Source organism: Schistocerca gregaria, chromosome 8 (genome assembly GCF_023897955.1).
Source record: "Schistocerca gregaria isolate iqSchGreg1 chromosome 8, iqSchGreg1.2, whole genome shotgun sequence".
NCBI lineage: Eukaryota > Metazoa > Arthropoda > Insecta > Orthoptera > Acrididae > Schistocerca > Schistocerca gregaria.
The window spans coordinates 49,307,628-49,326,942 of NC_064927.1; positions in this window are offsets into that span (position 1 = coordinate 49,307,628).

Sequence of the window (19,315 nt, forward strand, 5' to 3'; positions counted from 1 at the left end):
TTCAGAATAAGAACTGATACTGTAAGGGAAATGGCTCATAAGTGTAGTTACGTTGGTACATACTCAGTTGTACGCGAACGCACGTACATTTGCTTGTGAGTGCTTCAAAATGAGAATTGATACTGTAAGGGAAATGGCTCATAAGTGTAGTTACGTTGGTACATACTCAGTTGTACGCGAACGCACGTACATTTGCGAGTGAGTGCTCCAAAATGAGAATAGATACTGTAAGGGAAATGGCTCATAAGTGTAGTTACGTTGGTACATACTCAGTTGTACGCGAACGCACGTACATTTGCGAGTGAGTGCTTCAAAATAAGAACTGATACTGTAAGGGAAATGGCTCATAAGTGTAGTTACGTTGGTACATACTCAGTTGTACGCGAACGCACGTACATTTGCGAGTGAGTGCTTCAAAATAAGAATTGATACTGTAAGGGAAATTGCTCATAAGTGTAGTTACGTTGGTACATACTCAGTTGTACGCGAACGCACGTACATTTGCGAGTGAGTGCTTCAAAATAAGAATTGATACTGTAAGGGAAATTGCTCATAAGTGTCGTTACGTTGGTACATACTCAGTTGTACGCGAACGCACGTACATTTGCGAGTGAGTGCTTCAAAATAAGAATTGATACTGTAAGGGAAATTGCTCATAAGTGTAGTTACGTTGGTACATACTCAGTTGTACGCGAACGCACGTACATTTGCGAGTGAGTGCTTCAAAATAAGAATTGATACTGTAAGGGAAATTAATCATAAGTGTAGTTACGTTGGTACATACTCAGTTGTACTCGAACGCACGTACATTTGCGAGTGAGTGGTTCAAAATAAGAATTGATACTGTAAGGGAAATGGCTCATAAGTGTAGTTACGTTGGTACATACTCAGTTGTACGCGAACGCACGTACATTTGCGAGTGAGTGCTTCAAAATAAGAATTGATACTGTAAGGGAAATTGCTCATAAGTGTAGTTACGTTGGTACATACTCAGTCGTACGCGAACGCACGTACATTTGCGAGTGAGTGCTTCAAAATAAGAATTGATACTGTAAGGGAAATTGCGCATAAGTGTAGTTACGTTAGTACATATCCAGTTGTACGAGAACGCACGTGCATTGGTGAGTGAGTGCTTCAAAATAAGAATTGATACTGTAAGGGAAATGGCTCATAAGTGTAGTTATGTTGGTACATACTCAGTTGTACGCGAACGCACGTACATTTGCGAGTGAGTGCTTCAAAATAAGAATTGATACTGTAAGGGAAATGGCTCATAAGTGTAGTCACGTTGGTACATACTCAGTTGTACGCGAACGCACGTACATTTGCGAGTGAGTGCTTCAGAATAAGAACTGATACTGTAAGGGAAATGGCTCATAAGTGTGGTTACGTTGGTACATACTCAGTTGTACGCGAACGCACGTATATTTGCGAGTGAGTGCTTCAAAATGAGAATTGATACTGTAAGGGAAATGGCTCATAAGTGTAGTTACGTTGGTACATACTCAGTTGTACGCGAACGCACGTACATTAGCGAGTGAGTGCTTCAGAATAAGAACTGATACTGTAAGGGAAATGTCTCATAAGTGTAGTTACGTTGGTACATACTCAGTTGATCGCGAACGCACGTACATTTGCGAGTGAGTGCTTCAGAATAAGAACTGATACTGTAAGGGAAATGGCTCATAAGTGTAGTTACGTTGGTACATACTCAGTTGTACGCGAACGCACGTATATTTGCGAGTGAGTGCTTCAAAATGAGAATTGATACTCTAAGGGAAATGGCTCATAAGTGTAGTTACGTTGGTACATACTCAGTTGTACGCGAACGCACGTACATTTGCGAGTGAGTGCTTCAAAATAAGAACTGATACTGTAAGGGAAATGGCCCATAAGTGTAGTTACGTTGGTACATACTCAGTTGTACGCGAACGCACGTACATTTGCGAGTGAGTGCTTCAGAATAAGAACTGATACTGTAAGGGAAATGGCTCCTAAGTGTAGTTACGTTGGTACATACTCAGTTGTACGCGAACGCACGTATATTTGCGAGTGAGTGCTTCAAAATAAGAATTGATACTGTAAGGGAAATGGCTCATAAGTGTAGTTACGTTGGTACATACTCAGTTGTACGCGAACGCACGTACATTTGCGAGTGAGTGCTTCAGAATAAGAACTGATACTGTAAGTGAAATGGCCCATAAGTGTAGTTACGTTGGTACATACTGAGTTGTACGCGAACGCACGTACATTTGTGAGTGAGTGCTTCAAAATAAGAATTGATACTGTAAGGGAAATTGCTCATAAGTGTAGTTACGTTGGTACATACTCAGTTGTACGCGAACGCACGTACATTTGCGAGTGACTGCTTCAGAATAAGAACTGATACTGTAAGGGAAATGGCTCATAAGTGTAGTTACGTTGGTACATACTCAGTTGTACGCGAACGCACGTACATTTGCGAGTGAGTGCTTCAAAATAAGAATTGATACTGTAAGGGAAATTGCTCATAAGTGTAGTTACGTTGGTACATACTCAGTTGTACGCGAACGCACGTACATTTTCGAGTGAGTGCTTCAAAATAAGAATTGATACTGTAAGGGAAATGGCTCATAAGTGTAGTTACGTTGGTACATACTCAGTTGTACGCGAACGCACGTACATTTGCGAGTGAGTGGTTCAAAATAAGAATTGATACTGTAAGGGAAATTGCTCATAAGTGTAGTTACGTTGGTACATACTCAGTTGTACGCGAACGCACGTACATTTGCGAGTGAGTGCTTCAAAATGAGAATTGATACTGAAAGGGAAATGGCTCATAAGTGTAGTTACGTTGGTACATACTCAGTTGTACGCGAACGCACGTACATTTGCGAGTGAGTGCTTCAAAATAAGAATTGATACTGTAAGGGAAATTGCTCATAAGTGTAGTTACGTTGGTACATACTCAGTTGTACGCGAACGCACGTACATTTGCGAGTGAGTGCTTCAAGATGAGAATTGATACTGTAAGGGAAATGGCTCATAAGTGTAGTTACGTTGGTACATACTCAGTTGTACGCGAACGCACGTACATTTGCGAGTGAGTGCTTCAAAATGAGAATTGATACTGTAAGGGAAATGGCTCATAAGTGTAGTTACGTTGGTACATACTCAGTTGTACGCGAACGCACGTACATTTGCGAGTGAGTGCTTCAAAATGAGAATTGATACTGTAAGGGAAATAGCTCATAAGTGTAGTTACGTTGGTACATACTCAGTTGTACGCGAACGCACGTACATTTGCGAGTGAGTGCTTCAAAATAAGAACTGATACTGTAACGGAAATGGCTCATAAGTGTAGTTACGTTGGTACATACTCAGTTGTACGCGAACGCACGTACATTTGCGAGTGAGTGCTTCAAAATAAGAATTGATACTGTAAGGGAAATTGCTCATAAGTGTAGTTACGTTGGTACATACTCAGTTGTACGCGAACGCACGTACATTTGCGAGTGAGTGCTTCAAAATGAGAATTGATACTGTAAGGGAAATTGCTCATAAGTGTAGTTACGTTGGTACATACTCAGTTGTACGCGAACGCACGTACATTTGCGAGTGAGTGCTTCAAAATGAGAATTGATACTGTAAGGGAAATGGCTCATAAGTGTAGTTACGTTGGTACATACTCAGTTGTACGCGAACGCACGTACATTTGCGAGTGAGTGCTTCAAAATAAGAATTGATACTGTAAGGGAAATTGCTCATAGGTGTAGTTACGTATGTACATACTCAGTTGTACGCGAACGCACGTACATTTGCGAGTGAGTGCTTCAAAATAAGAATTGATACTGTAAGGGAAATTGCTCATAAGTGTAGTTACGTTGGTACATACTCAGTTGTACGCGAACGCACGTACATTTGCGAGTGAGTGCTTCAAAATAAGAATTGATACTGTAAGGGAAATTGCTCATAAGTGTAGTTACGTTGGTACATACTCAGTTGTACGCGAACGCACGTACATTTGCGAGTAAGTGCTTCAAAATAAGAATTGATACTGTAAGGGAAATTGCTCATAAGTGTAGTTACGTTGGTACATACTCAGTTGTACGCGAACGCACGTACATTTGCGAGTGAGTGCTTCAAAATAAGAATTGATACTGTAAGGGAAATTGCGCATAAGTGTAGTTACGTTAGTACATACCCAGTTGTACGAGAACGCACGTGCATTGGTGAGTGAGTGCTTCAAAATAAGAATTGATACTGTAAGGGAAATGGCTCATAAGTGTAGTTACGTTGGTACATACTCAGTTGTACGCGAACGCACGTACATTTGCGAGTGAGTGCTTCAAAATAAGAATTGATACTAAAGGGAAATTGCTCATAAGTGTAGTTACGTTGGTACATACTCAGTTGTACGCGAACGCACGTACATTTGCGAGTGAGTGCTTCGAAATAAGAATTGATACTGTAAGGGAAATGGCTCATAAGTGTAGTCACGTTGGTACATACTCAGTTGTACGCGAACGCACGTACATTTGCGAGTGAGTGCTTCAGAATAAGAACTGATACTGTAAGGGAAATGGCTCATAAGTGTAGTTACGTTGGTACATACTCAGTTGTACGCGAACGCACGTTCATTTGCGAGTGAGTGCTTCAAAATGAGAATTGATACTGTAAGGGAAATGGCTCATAAGTGTAGTTACGTTGGTACATACTCAGTTGTACGCGAACGCACGTACATTTGCGAGTGAGTGCTTCAAAATAAGAATTGATACTGTAAGGGAAATTGCTCATAAGTATAGTTACGTTGGTACATACTCAGTTGTACGCGAACGCACGTACATTTGCGAGTGAGTGCTTCAAAATAAGAATTGATACTGTAAGGGAAATTGCTCATAAGTGTAGTTACGTTGGTACATACTCAGTTGTACGCGAACACACGTACATTTGCGAGTGAGTGCTTCAAAATGAGAATTGATACTGTAAGGGAAATGGCTCATAAGTGTAGTTACGTTGGTACATACTCAGTTGTACGCGAACGCACGTACATTTGCGAGTGAGTGCTTCAAAATAAGAACTGATACTGTAAGGGAAATGGCTCATAAGTGTAGTTACGTTGGTACATACTCAGTTGTACGCGAACGCACGTACATTTGCGAGTGAGTGCTTCAAAATAAGAATTGATACTGTAAGGGAAATTGCTCATAAGTGTAGTTACGTTGGTACATACTCAGTTGTACGCGAACGCACGTACATTTGCGAGTGAGTGCTTCAAAATAAGAATTGATACTGTAAGGGAAATTGCTCATAAGTGTAGTTACGTTGGTACATACTCAGTTGTACGCGAACGCACGTACATTTGCGAGTGAGTGCTTCAAAATAAGAATTGATACTGTAAGGGAAATGGCTCATAAGTGTAGTTACGTTGGTACATACTCAGTTGTACGCGAACGCACGTACATTTGCGAGTGAGTGCTTCAAAATAAGAATTGATACTGTAAGGGAAATTGCGCATAAGTGTAGTTACGTTAGTACATACCCAGTTGTACGAGAACGCATGTGCATTGGTGAGTGAGTGCTTCAAAATAAGAATTGATACTGTAAGGGAAATGGCTCATAAGTGTAGTTATGTTGGTACATACTCAGTTGTACACGAACGCACGTACATTTGCGAGTGAGTGCTTCAAAATAAGAATTGATACTGTAAGGGAAATTGCTCATAAGTGTAGTTACGATGGTACATACTCAGTTGTACGCGAACGCACGTACATTTGCGAGTGAGTGCTTCAAAATAAGAATTGATACTATAAGGGAAATGGCTCATAAGTGTAGTCACGTTGGTACATACTCAGTTGTACGCGAACGCACGTACATTTGCGAGTGAGTGCTTCAGAATAAGAACTGATACTGTAAGGGAAATGGCTCATAAGTGTAGTTACGTTGGTACATACTCAGTTGTACGCGAACGCACCTACATTTGCGAGTGAGTGCTTCAAAATGAGAATTGATACTGTAAGGGAAATGGCTCATAAGTGTAGTTACGTTGGTACATACTCAGTTGTACGCGAACGCACGTACATTTGCGAGTTAGTGCTTCAAAATAAGAATTGATACTGTAAGGGAAATTGCTCATAAGTGTAGTTACGTTGGTACATACTCAGTTGTACGCGAACGCACGTACATTTGCGAGTGAGTGCTTCAAAATAAGAATTGATACTGTAGGGGAAATTGCTCATAAGTGTAGTTACGTTGGTACATACTCAGTTGTACGCGAACGCACGTACATTTGCGAGTGAGTGCTTCAAAATAAGAATTGATACTGTAAGGGAAATTGCTCATAAGTGTAGTTACGTTGGTACATACTCAGTTGTACGCGAACGCACGTACATTTGCGAGTGAGTGCTTCAAAATAAGAACTGATACTGTAAGGGAAATGGCACATAAGTGTAGTTACGTTGGTACATACTCAGTTGTACGCGAACGCACGTACATTTGCGAGTGAGTGCTTCAAAATAAGAATTGATACTGTAAGGGATTTTGCTCATAAGTGTAGTTACGTTGGTACATACTCAGTTGTACCGAACGCACGTACATTTGCGAGTGAGTGCTTCAAAATAAGAATTGATACTGTAAGGGAAATTGCTCATAAGTGTAGTTACGTTGGTACATACTCAGTTGTACGCGAACGCACGTACATTTGCGAGTGAGTGCTTCAAAATGAGAATTGATACTGTAAGGGAAATGGCACATAAGTGTAGTTACGTTGGTACATACTCAGTTGTACGCGAACGCACGTACATTTGCGAGTGAGTGCTTCAAAATAAGAATTGATACTGTAAGGGAAATTGCTCATAAGTGTAGTTACGTTGGTACATACTCAGTTGTACGCAAACGCACGTACATTTGCGAGTGAGTGCTTCAAAATAAGAATTGATACTGTAAGGGAAATTGCTCATAAGTGTAGTTACGTTGGTACATACTCAGTTGTACGCGAACGCACGTACATTTGCGAGTGAGTGCTTCAAAATAAGAATTGATACTGTAAGGGAAATTGCTCATAAGTGTAGTTACGTTGGTACATACTCAGTTGTACGCGAACGCACGTACATTTGCGAGTGAGTGCTTCAAAATAAGAATTGATACTGTAAGGGAAATTGCTCATAAGTGTAGTTACGTTGGTACATACTCAGTTGTACGCGAACGCACGTACATTTGCGAGTGAGTGCTTCAAAATAAGCATTGATACTGTAAGGGAAATGGCTCATAAGTGTAGTTACGTTGGTACATACTCAGTTGTACGCGAACGCACGTACATTTGCGAGTGAGTGCTTCAAAATAAGAATTGATACTGTAAGGGAAATGGCTCATAAGTGTAGTCACGTTGGTACATACTCAGTTGTACGCGAACGCACGTACATTTGCGAGTGAGTGCTTCAGAATAAGAACTGATACTGTAAGGGAAATGGCTCATAAGTGTAGTTACGTTGGTACATACTCAGTTGTACGCAAACGCACGTACATTTGCGAGTGAGTGCTTCAAAATAAGAATTGATACTGTAAGGGAAATTGCTCATAAGTGTAGTTACGTTGGTACATACTCAGTTGTACGCGAACGCACGTACATTTGCGAGTGAGTGCTTCAAAATAAGAATTGATACTGTAAGGGAAATTGCTCATAAGTGTAGTTTCGTTAGTACATACCCAGTTGTACGAGAACGCACGTGCATTGGTGAGTAAGTGCTTCAAAATAAGCATTGATACTGTAAGGGAAATGACTCATAAGTGTAGTTACGTTGGTACATACTCAGTTGTACGCGAACGCACGTACATTTGCGAGTGAGTGCTTCAAAATAAGAATTGATACTGTAAGGGAAATTGCTCATAAGTGTAGTTACGTTGGTACATACTCAGTTGTACGCGAACGCACGTACATTTGCGAGTGAGTGCTTCAAAATAAGAATTGATACTGTAAGGGAAATGGCTCATAAGTGTAGTCACGTTGGTACATACTCAGTTGTACGCAAACGCACGTACATTTGCGAGTGAGTGCTTCAGAATAAGAACTGATACTGTAAGGGAAATGGCTCATAAGTGTAGTTACGTTGGTACATACTCAGTTGTACGCGAACGCACGTACATTTGCGAGTGAGTGCTTCAAAATGAGAATTGATACTGTAAGGGAAATGGCTCATAAGTGTAGTTACGTTGGTACATACTCAGTTGTACGCGAACGCACGTACATTTGCGAGTGAGTGCTTCAAAATAAGAACTGATACTGTAAGGGAAATGGCTCATAAGTGTAGTTACGTTGGTACATACTCAGTTGTACGCGAACGCACGTACATTTGCGAGTGAGTGCTTCAAAATAAGAATTGATACTGTAAGGGAAATTGCTCATAAGTGTAGTTACGTTGGTACATACTCAGTTGTACGCGAACGCACGTACATTTGCGAGTGAGTGCTTCAAAATAAGAATTGATACTGTAAGGGAAATTGCGCATAAGTGTAGTTACGTTAGTACATACCCAGTTGTACGAGAACGCACGTGCATTGGTGAGTGAGTGCTTCAAAATAAGAATTGATACTGTAAGGGAAATGGCTCATAAGTGTAGTTACGTTGGTACATACTCAGTTGTACGCGAACGCACGTACATTTGCGAGTGAGTGCTTCAAAATAAGAATATATACTGTAAGGGAAATTGCTCATAAGTGTAGTTACGTTGGTACATACTCAGTTGTACGCGAACGCACGTACATTTGCGAGTGAGTGCTTCAAAATAAGAATTGATACTGTAAGGGAAATGGCTCATAAGTGTAGTCACGTTATTACATACTCAGTTGTACGCGAACGCACGTACATTTGCGAGTGAGTGCTTCAGAATAAGAACTGATACTGTAAGGGAAATGGCTCATAAGTGTAGTTACGTTGGTACATACTCAGTTGTACACGAACGCACGTACATTTGCGAGTGAGTGCTTCAAAATGAGAATTGATACTGTAAGGGAAATGGCTCATAAGTGTAGTTACGTTGGTACATACTCAGTTGTACGCGAACGCACGTACATTTGCAAGTGAGTGCTTCAAAATAAGAATTGATACTGTAGGGGAAATTGCTCATAAGTGTAGTTACGTTGGTACATACTCAGTTGTACGCGAACGCACGTACATTTGCGAGTGAGTGCTTCAAAATAAGAATTGATACTGTAAGGGAAATTGCTCATAAGTGTAGTTACGTTGGTACATACTCATTTGTACGCGAACGCACGTACATTTGCGAGTGAGGTCTTCAAAATGAGAATTGATACTGTAAGGGAAATGGCTCATAAGTGTAGTTACGTTGGTACATACTCAGTTGTACGCGAACGCACGTACATTTGCGAGTGAGTGCTTCAAAATAAGAACTGATACTGTAAGGGAAATGGCTCATAAGTGTAGTTACGCTGGTACATACTCAGTTGTACGCGAACGCACGTACATTTGCGAGTGAGTGCTTCAAAATAAGAATTGATACTGTAAGGGAAATTGCTCATAAGTGTAGTTACGTTGGTACATACTCAGTTGTACGCGAACGCACGTACATTTGCGAGCGAGTGCTTCAGAATAAGAATTGATACTGTAAGGGAAATTGCTCATAAGTGTAGTTACGTTGGTACATACTCAGTTGTACGCGAACGCACGTACATTTGCGAGTGAGTGCTTCAAAATAAGAATTGATACTGTAAGGGAAATTGCTCATAAGTGTAGTTACGTTGGTACATACTCAGTTGTACGCGAACGCTCGTACATTTGCGAGTGAGTGCTTCAAAATAAGAATTGATACTGTAAGGGAAATTGCTCATAAGTGTAGTTTCGTTAGTACATACCCAGTTGTACGAGAACGCACGTGCATTGGTGAGTGAGTGCTTCAAAATAAGCATTGATACTGTAAGGGAAATGGCTCATAAGTGTAGTTACGTTGGTACATACTCAGTTGTACGCGAACGCACGTACATTTGCGAGTGAGTGCTTCAAAATAAGAATTGATACTGTAAGGGAAATGGCTCATAAGTGTAGTCACGTTGGTACATACTCAGTTGTACGCGAACGCACGTACATTTGCGAGTGAGTGCTTCAGAATAAGAACTGATACTGTAAGGGAAATGGCTCATATGTGTAGTTACGTTGGTACATACTCAGTTGTACGCGAACGCACGTACATTTGCGAGTGAGTGCTCCAAATAAGAATTGATACTGTAAGGGAAATTGCTCATAAGTGTAGTTTCGTTAGTACATACCCAGTTGTACGAGAACGCACGTGCATTGGTGAGTAAGTGCTTCAAAATAAGCATTGATACTGTAAGGGAAATGGCTCATAAGTGTAGTTACGTTGGTACATACTCAGTTGTACGCGAACGCACGAACATTTGCGAGTGAGTGCTTCAGAATAAGAACTGATACTGTAAGGGAAATGGCTCATAAGTGTAGTTACGTTGGTACATACTCAGTTGTACGCGAACGCACGTACATTTGCGAGTGAGTGCTTCAAAATAAGAATTGATACTGTAAGGGAAATTGCTCATAAGTGTAGTTACGTTGGTACATACTCAGTTGTACGCGAACGCACGTATATTTGCGAGTGAGTGCTTCAAAATGAGAATTGATACTGTAAGGGAAATGGCTCATAAGTGTAGTTACGTTGGTACATACTCAGTTGTACGCGAACGCACGTACATTTGCGAGTGAGTGCTTCAGAATAAGAACTGATACTGTAAGGGAAATGGCTCATAAGTGTAGTTACGTTGGTACATACTCAGTTGTACGCGAACGCACGTACATTTGCGAGTGAGTGCTTCAAAATAAGAATTGATACTGTAAGGGAAATTGCTCATAAGTGTAGTTACGTTGGTACATACTCAGTTGTACGCGAACGCACGTACATTTGCGAGTGAGTGCTTCAAAATAAGAATTGATACTGTAAGGGAAATTGCGCATAAGTGTAGTTACGTTAGTACATATCCAGTTGTACGAGAACGCACGTGCATTGGTGAGTGAGTGCTTCAAAATAAGAATTGATACTGTAAGGGAAATGGTTCATAAGTGTAGTTACGTTGGTACATACTCAGTTGTACGCGAACGCACGTACATTTGCGAGTGAGTGCTTCAAAATAAGAATTGATACTGTAAGGGAAATTGCTCATAAGTGTAGTTACGTTGGTACATACTCAGTTGTAAGCGAACGCACGTACATTTGCGAGTGAGTGCTTCAAAATAAGAATTGATACTGTAAGGGAAATGGCTCATAAGTGTAGTCACGTTGGTACATACTCAGTTGTACGCGAACGCACGTACATTTGCGAGTGAGTGCTTCAGAATAAGAACTGATACTGTAAGGGAAATGGCTCATAAGTGTAGTTACGTTGGTACATACTCAGTTGTACGCGAACGCACGTACATTTGCGAGTGAGTGCTTCAAAATAAGAATTGATACTGTAAGGGAAATTGCTCATAAGTGTAGTTACGTTGGTACATACTCAGTTGTACGCGAACGCACGTACATTTGCGAGTGAGTGCTTCAAAATAAGAATTGATACTGTAAGGGAAATTGCTCATAAGTGTAGTTTCGTTAGTACATACCCAGTTGTACGAGAACGCACGTGCATTGGTGAGTAAGTGCTTCAAAATAAGCATTGATACTGTAAGGGAAATGACTCATAAGTGTAGTTACGTTGGTACATACTCAGTTGTACGCGAACGCACGTACATTTGCGAGTGAGTGCTTCAAAATAAGAATTGATACTGTAAGGGAAATTGCTCATAAGTGTAGTTACGTTGGTACATACTCAGTTGTACGCGAACGCACGTACATTTGCGAGTGAGTGCTTCAAAATAAGAATTGATACTGTAAGGGAAATGGCTCATAAGTGTAGTCACGTTGGTACATACTCAGTTGTACGCGAACGCACGTACATTTGCGAGTGAGTGCTTCAGAATAAGAACTGATACTGTAATGGAAATGGCTCATAAGTGTAGTTACGTTGGTACATACTCAGTTGTACGCGAACGCACGTACATTTGCGAGTGAGTGCTTCAAAATGAGAATTGATACTGTAAGGGAAATGGCTCATAAGTGTAGTTACGTTGGTACATACTCAGTTGTACGCGAACGCACGTACATTTGCGAGTGAGTGCTTCAAAATAAGAACTGATACTGTAAGGGAAATGGCTCATAAGTGTAGTTACGTTGGTACATACTCAGTTGTACGCGAACGCACGTACATTTGCGAGTGAGTGCTTCAAAATAAGAATTGATACTGTAAGGGAAATTGCTCATAAGTGTAGTTACGTTGGTACATACTCAGTTGTACGCGAACGCACGTACATTTGCGAGTGAGTGCTTCAAAATAAGAATTGATACTGTAAGGGAAATTGCTCATAAGTGTAGTTACGTTGGTACATACTCAGTTGTACGCGAACGCACGTACATTTGCGAGTGAGTGCTTCAAAATAAGAATTGATACTGTAAGGGAAATGGCTCATAAGTGTAGTCACGTTATTACATACTCAGTTGTACGCGAACGCACGTACATTTGCGAGTGAGTGCTTCAGAATAAGAACTGATACTGTAAGGGAAATGGCTCATAAGTGTAGTTACGTTGGTACATACTCAGTTGTACACGAACGCACGTACATTTGCGAGTGAGTGCTTCAAAATGAGAATTGATACTGTAAGGGAAATGGCTCATAAGTGTAGTTACGTTGGTACATACTCAGTTGTACGCGAACGCACGTACATTTGCAAGTGAGTGCTTCAAAATAAGAATTGATACTGTAGGGGAAATTGCTCATAAGTGTAGTTACGTTGGTACATACTCAGTTGTACGCGAACGCACGTACATTTGCGAGTGAGTGCTTCAAAATAAGAATTGATACTGTAAGGGAAATTGCTCATAAGTGTAGTTACGTTGGTACATACTCAGTTGTACGCGAACGCACGTACATTTGCGAGTGAGGTCTTCAAAATGAGAATTGATACTGTAAGGGAAATGGCTCATAAGTGTAGTTACGTTGGTACATACTCAGTTGTACGCGAACGCACGTACATTTGCGAGTGAGTGCTTCAAAATAAGAACTGATACTGTAAGGGAAATGGCTCATAAGTGTAGTTACGCTGGTACATACTCAGTTGTACGCGAACGCACGTACATTTGCGAGTGAGTGCTTCAAAATAAGAATTGATACTGTAAGGGAAATTGCTCATAAGTGTAGTTACGTTGGTACATACTCAGTTGTACGCGAACGCACGTACATTTGCGAGCGAGTGCTTCAGAATAAGAATTGATACTGTAAGGGAAATTGCTCATAAGTGTAGTTACGTTGGTACATACTCAGTTGTACGCGAACGCACGTACATTTGCGAGTGAGTGCTTCAAAATAAGAATTGATACTGTATGGGAAATTGCTCATAAGTGTAGTTACGTTGGTACATACTCAGTTGTACGCGAACGCTCGTACATTTGCGAGTGAGTGCTTCAAAATAAGAATTGATACTGTAAGGGAAATTGCTCATAAGTGTAGTTTCGTTAGTACATACCCAGTTGTACGAGAACGCACGTGCATTGGTGAGTGAGTGCTTCAAAATAAGCATTGATACTGTAAGGTAAATGGCTCATAAGTGTAGTTACGTTGGTACATACTCAGTTGTACGCGAACGCACGTACATTTGCGAGTGAGTGCTTCAAAATAAGAATTGATACTGTAAGGGAAATGGCTCATAAGTGTAGTCACGTTGGTACATACTCAGTTGTACGCGAACGCACGTACATTTGCGAGTGAGTGCTTCAGAATAAGAACTGATACTGTAAGGGAAATGGCTCATATGTGTAGTTACGTTGGTACATACTCAGTTGTACGCGAACGCACGTACATTTGCGAGTGAGTGCTCCAAATAAGAATTGATACTGTAAGGGAAATTGCTCATAAGTGTAGTTTCGTTAGTACATACCCAGTTGTACGAGAACGCACGTGCATTGGTGAGTAAGTGCTTCAAAATAAGCATTGATACTGTAAGGGAAATGGCTCATAAGTGTAGTTACGTTGGTACATACTCAGTTGTACGCGAACGCACGTACATTTGCGAGTGAGTGCTTCAGAATAAGAACTGATACTGTAAGGGAAATGGCTCATAAGTGTAGTTACGTTGGTACATACTCAGTTGTACGCGAACGCACGTACATTTGCGAGTGAGTGCTTCAAAATAAGAATTGATACTGTAAGGGAAATTGCTCATAAGTGTAGTTACGTTGGTACATACTCAGTTGTACGCGAACGCACGTATATTTGCGAGTGAGTGCTTCAAAATGAGAATTGATACTGTAAGGGAAATGGCTCATAAGTGTAGTTACGTTGGTACATACTCAGTTGTACGCGAACGCACGTACATTTGCGAGTGAGTGCTTCAGAATAAGAACTGATACTGTAAGGGAAATGGCTCATAAGTGTAGTTACGTTGGTACATACTCAGTTGTACGCGAACGCACGTACATTTGCGAGTGAGTGCTTCAAAATAAGAATTGATACTGTAAGGGAAATGGCTCATAAGTGTAGTTACGTTGGTACATACTCAGTTGTACGCGAACGCACGTACATTAGCGAGTGAGTGCTTCAGAATAAGAACTGATACTGTAAGGGAAATGGCTCATAAGTGTAGTTACGTTGGTACATACTCAGTTGCACGCGAACGCACGTACATTTGCGAGTGAGTGCTTCAAAATAAGAATTGATACTGTAAGGGAAATGGCTCATAAGTGTAGTTACGTTGGTACATACTCAGTTGTACGCGAACGCACGTACATTTGCGAGTGAGTGCTTCAGAATAAGAACTGATACTGTAAGGGAAATGGCTCATAAGTGTAGTTACGTTGGTACATACTCAGTTGTACGCGAACGCACGTATATTTGCGAGTGAGTGCTTCAAAATGAGAATTGATACTCTAAGGGAAATGGCTCATAAGTGTAGTTACGTTGGTAGATACTCAGTTGTACGCGAACGCACGTACATTTGCGAGTGAGTGCTTCAAAATAAGAACTGATACTGTAAGGGAAATGGCTCATAAGTGTAGTTACGTTGGTACATACTCAGTTGTACGCGAACGCACGTACATTTGCGAGTGAGTGCTTCAGAATAAGAACTGATACTGTAAGGGAAATGGCTCCTAAGTGTAGTTACGTTGGTACATACTCAGTTGTACGCGAACGCACGTACATTTGCGAGTGAGTGCTTCAAAATAAGAATTGATACTGTAAGGGAAATGGCTCATAAGTGTAGTTACGTTGGTACATACTCAGTTGTACGCGAACGCACGTACATTTGCGAGTGAGTGCTTCAGAATAAGAACTGATAATGTAAGGGAAATGGCTCATAAGTGTAGTTACGTTGGTACATACTGAGTTGTATGCGAACGCACGTACATTTGTGAGTGAGTGCTTCAAAATAAGAATTGATACTGTAAGGGAAATTGCTCATAAGTGTAGTTACGTTGGTACATACTCAGTTGTACGCGAACGCACGTACATTTGCGAGTGAGTGCTTCAGAATAAGAACTGATACTGTAAGGGAAATGGCTCATAAGTGTAGTTACGTTGGTACATACTCAGTTGTACGCGAACGCACGTACATTTGCGAGTGAGTGCTTCAAAATAAGAATTGATACTGTAAGGGAAATTGCTCATAAGTGTAGTTACGTTGGTACATACTCAGTTGTACGCGAACGCACGTACATTTTCGAGTGAGTGCTTCAAAATAAGAATTGATACTGTAAGGGAAATGGCTCATAAGTGTAGTTACGTTGGTACATACTCAGTTGTACGCGAACGCACGTACATTTGCGAGTGAGTGGTTCAAAATAAGAATTGATACTGTAAGGGAAATTGCTCATAAGTGTAGTTACGTTGGTACATACTCAGTTGTACGCGAACGCACGTACATTTGCGAGTGAGTGCTTCAAAATGAGAATTGATACTGAAAGGGAAATGGCTCATAAGTGTAGTTACGTTGGTACATACTCAGTTGTACGCGAACGCACGTACATTTGCGAGTGAGTGCTTCAAAATAAGAATTGATACTGTAAGGGAAATTGCTCATAAGTGTAGTTACGTTGGTACATACTCAGTTGTACGCGAACGCACGTACATTTGCGAGTGAGTGCTTCAAGATGAGAATTGATACTGTAAGGGAAATGGCTCATAAGTGTAGTTACGTTGGTACATACTCAGTTGTACGCGAACGCACGTACATTCGCGAGTGAGTGCTTCAAAATGAGAATTGATACTGTAAGGGAAATGGCTCATAAGTGTAGTTACGTTGGTACATACTCAGTTGTACGCGAACGCACGTACATTTGCGAGTGAGTGCTTCAAAATGAGAATTGATACTGTAAGGGAAATAGCTCAGAAGTGTAGTTACGTTGGTACATACTCAGTTGTACGCGAACGCACGTACATTTGCGAGTGAGTGCTTCAAAATAAGAACTGATACTGTAACGGAAATGGCTCATAAGTGTAGTTACGTTGGTACATACTCAGTTGTACGCGAACGCACGTACATTTGCGAGTGAGTGCTTCAAAATAAGAATTGATACTGTAAGGGAAATTGCTCATAAGTGTAGTTACGTTGGTACATACTCAGTTGTACGCGAACGCACGTACATTTGCGAGTGAGTGCTTCAAAATAAGAATTGATACTGTAAGGGAAATTGCCCATAAGTGTAGTTACGTTGGTACATACTCAGTTGTACGCGAACGCACGTACATTTGCGAGTGAGTGCTTCAAAATGAGAATTGATACTGTAAGGGAAATGGCTCATAAGTGTAGTTACGTTGGTACATACTCAGTTGTACGCGAACGCACGTACATTTGCGAGTGAGTGCTTCAAAATAAGAATTGATACTGTAAGGGAAATTGCTCATAAGTGTAGTTACGTATGTACATACTCAGTTGTACGCGAACGCACGTACATTTGCGAGTGAGTGCTTCAAAATAAGAATTGATACTGTAAGGGAAATTGCTCATAAGTGTAGTTACGTTGGTACATACTCAGTTGTATGCGAACGCACGTACATTTGCGAGTGAGTGCTTCAAAACAAGAATTGATACTGTAAGGGAAATTGCTCATAAGTGTAGTTACGTTGGTACATACTCAGTTGTACGCGAACGCACGTACATTTGCGAGTAAGTGCTTCAAAATAAGAATTGATACTGTAAGGGAAATTGCTCATAAGTGTAGTTACGTTGGTACATACTCAGTTGTACGCGAACGCACGTACATTTGCGAGTGAGTGCTTCAAAATAAGAATTGATACTGTAAGGGAAATTGCGCCTAAGTGTAGTTACGTTAGTACATACCCAGTTGTACGAGAACGCACGTGCATTGGTGAGTGAGTGCTTCAAAATGAGAATTGATACTGTAAGGGAAATGGCTCATAAGTGTAGTTACGTTGGTACATACTCAGTTGTACGCGAACGCACGTACATTTGCGAGTGAGTGCTTCAAAATAAGAATTGATACTGTAAGGGAAATTGCTCATAAGTGTAGTTACGTTGGTACATACTCAGTTGTACGCGAACGCACGTACATTTGCGAGTGAGTGCTCCAAATAAGAATTGATACTGTAAGGGAAATTGCTCATAAGTGTAGTTTCGTTAGTACATACCCAGTTGTACGAGAACGCACGTGCATTGGTGAGTAAGTGCTTCAAAATAAGCATTGATACTGTAAGGGAAATGGCTCATAAGTGTAGTTACGTTGGTACATACTCAGTTGTACGCGAACGCACGTACATTTGCGAGTGAGTGCTTCAGAATAAGAACTGATACTGTAAGGGAAATGGCTCATAAGTGTAGTTACGTTGGTACATACTCAGTTGTACGCGAACGCACGTACATTTGCGAGTGAGTGCTTCAAAATAAGAATTGATACTGTAAGGGAAATTGCTCATAAGTGTAGTTACGTTGGTACATACTCAGTTGTACGCGAACGCACGTATATTTGCGAGTGAGTGCTTCAAAATGAGAATTGATACTGTAAGGGAAATGGCTCATAAGTGTAGTTACGTTGGTACATACTCAGTTGTACGCGAACGCACGTACATTTGCGAGTGAGTGCTTCAGAATAAGAACTGATACTGTAAGGGAAATGGCTCATAAGTGTAGTTACGTTGGTACATACTCAGTTGTACGCGAACGCACGTACATTTGCGAGTGAGTGCTTCAAAATAAGAATTGATACTGTAAGGGAAATGGCTCATAAGTGTAGTTACGTTGGTACATACTCAGTTGTACGCGAACGCACGTACATTAGCGAGTGAGTGCTTCAGAATAAGAACTGATACTGTAAGGGAAATGGCTCATAAGTGTAGTTACGTTGGTACATACTCAGTTGCACGCGAACGCACGTACATTTGCGAGTGAGTGCTTCAAAATAAGAATTGATACTGTAAGGGAAATGGCTCATAAGTGTAGTTACGTTGGTACATACTCAGTTGTACGCGAACGCACGTACATTTGCGAGTGAGTGCTTCAGAATAAGAACTGATACTGTAAGGGAAATGGCTCATAAGTGTAGTTACGTTGGTACATACTCAGTTGTACGCGAACGCACGTATATTTGCGAGTGAGTGCTTCAAAATGAGAATTGATACTCTAAGGGAAATGGCTCATAAGTGTAGTTACGTTGGTAGATACTCAGTTGTACGCGAACGCACGTACATTTGCGAGTGAGTGCTTCAAAATAAGAACTGATACTGTAAGGGAAATGGCTCATAAGTGTAGTTACGTTGGTACATACTCAGTTGTACGCGAACGCACGTACATTTGCGAGTGAGTGCTTCAGAATAAGAACTGATACTGTAAGGGAAATGGCTCCTAAGTGTAGTTACGTTGGTACATACTCAGTTGTACGCGAACGCACGTACATTTGCGAGTGAGTGCTTCAAAATAAGAATTGATACTGTAAGGGAAATGGCTCATAAGTGTAGTTACGTTGGTACATACTCAGTTGTACGCGAACGCACGTACATTTGCGAGTGAGTGCTTCAGAATAAGAACTGATAATGTAAGGGAAATGGCTCATAAGTGTAGTTACGTTGGTACATACTGAGTTGTATGCGAACGCACGTACATTTGTGAGTGAGTGCTTCAAAATAAGAATTGATACTGTAAGGGAAATTGCTCATAAGTGTAGTTACGTTGGTACATACTCAGTTGTACGCGAACGCACGTACATTTGCGAGTGAGTGCTTCAGAATAAGAACTGATACTGTAAGGGAAATGGCTCATAAGTGTAGTTACGTTGGTAC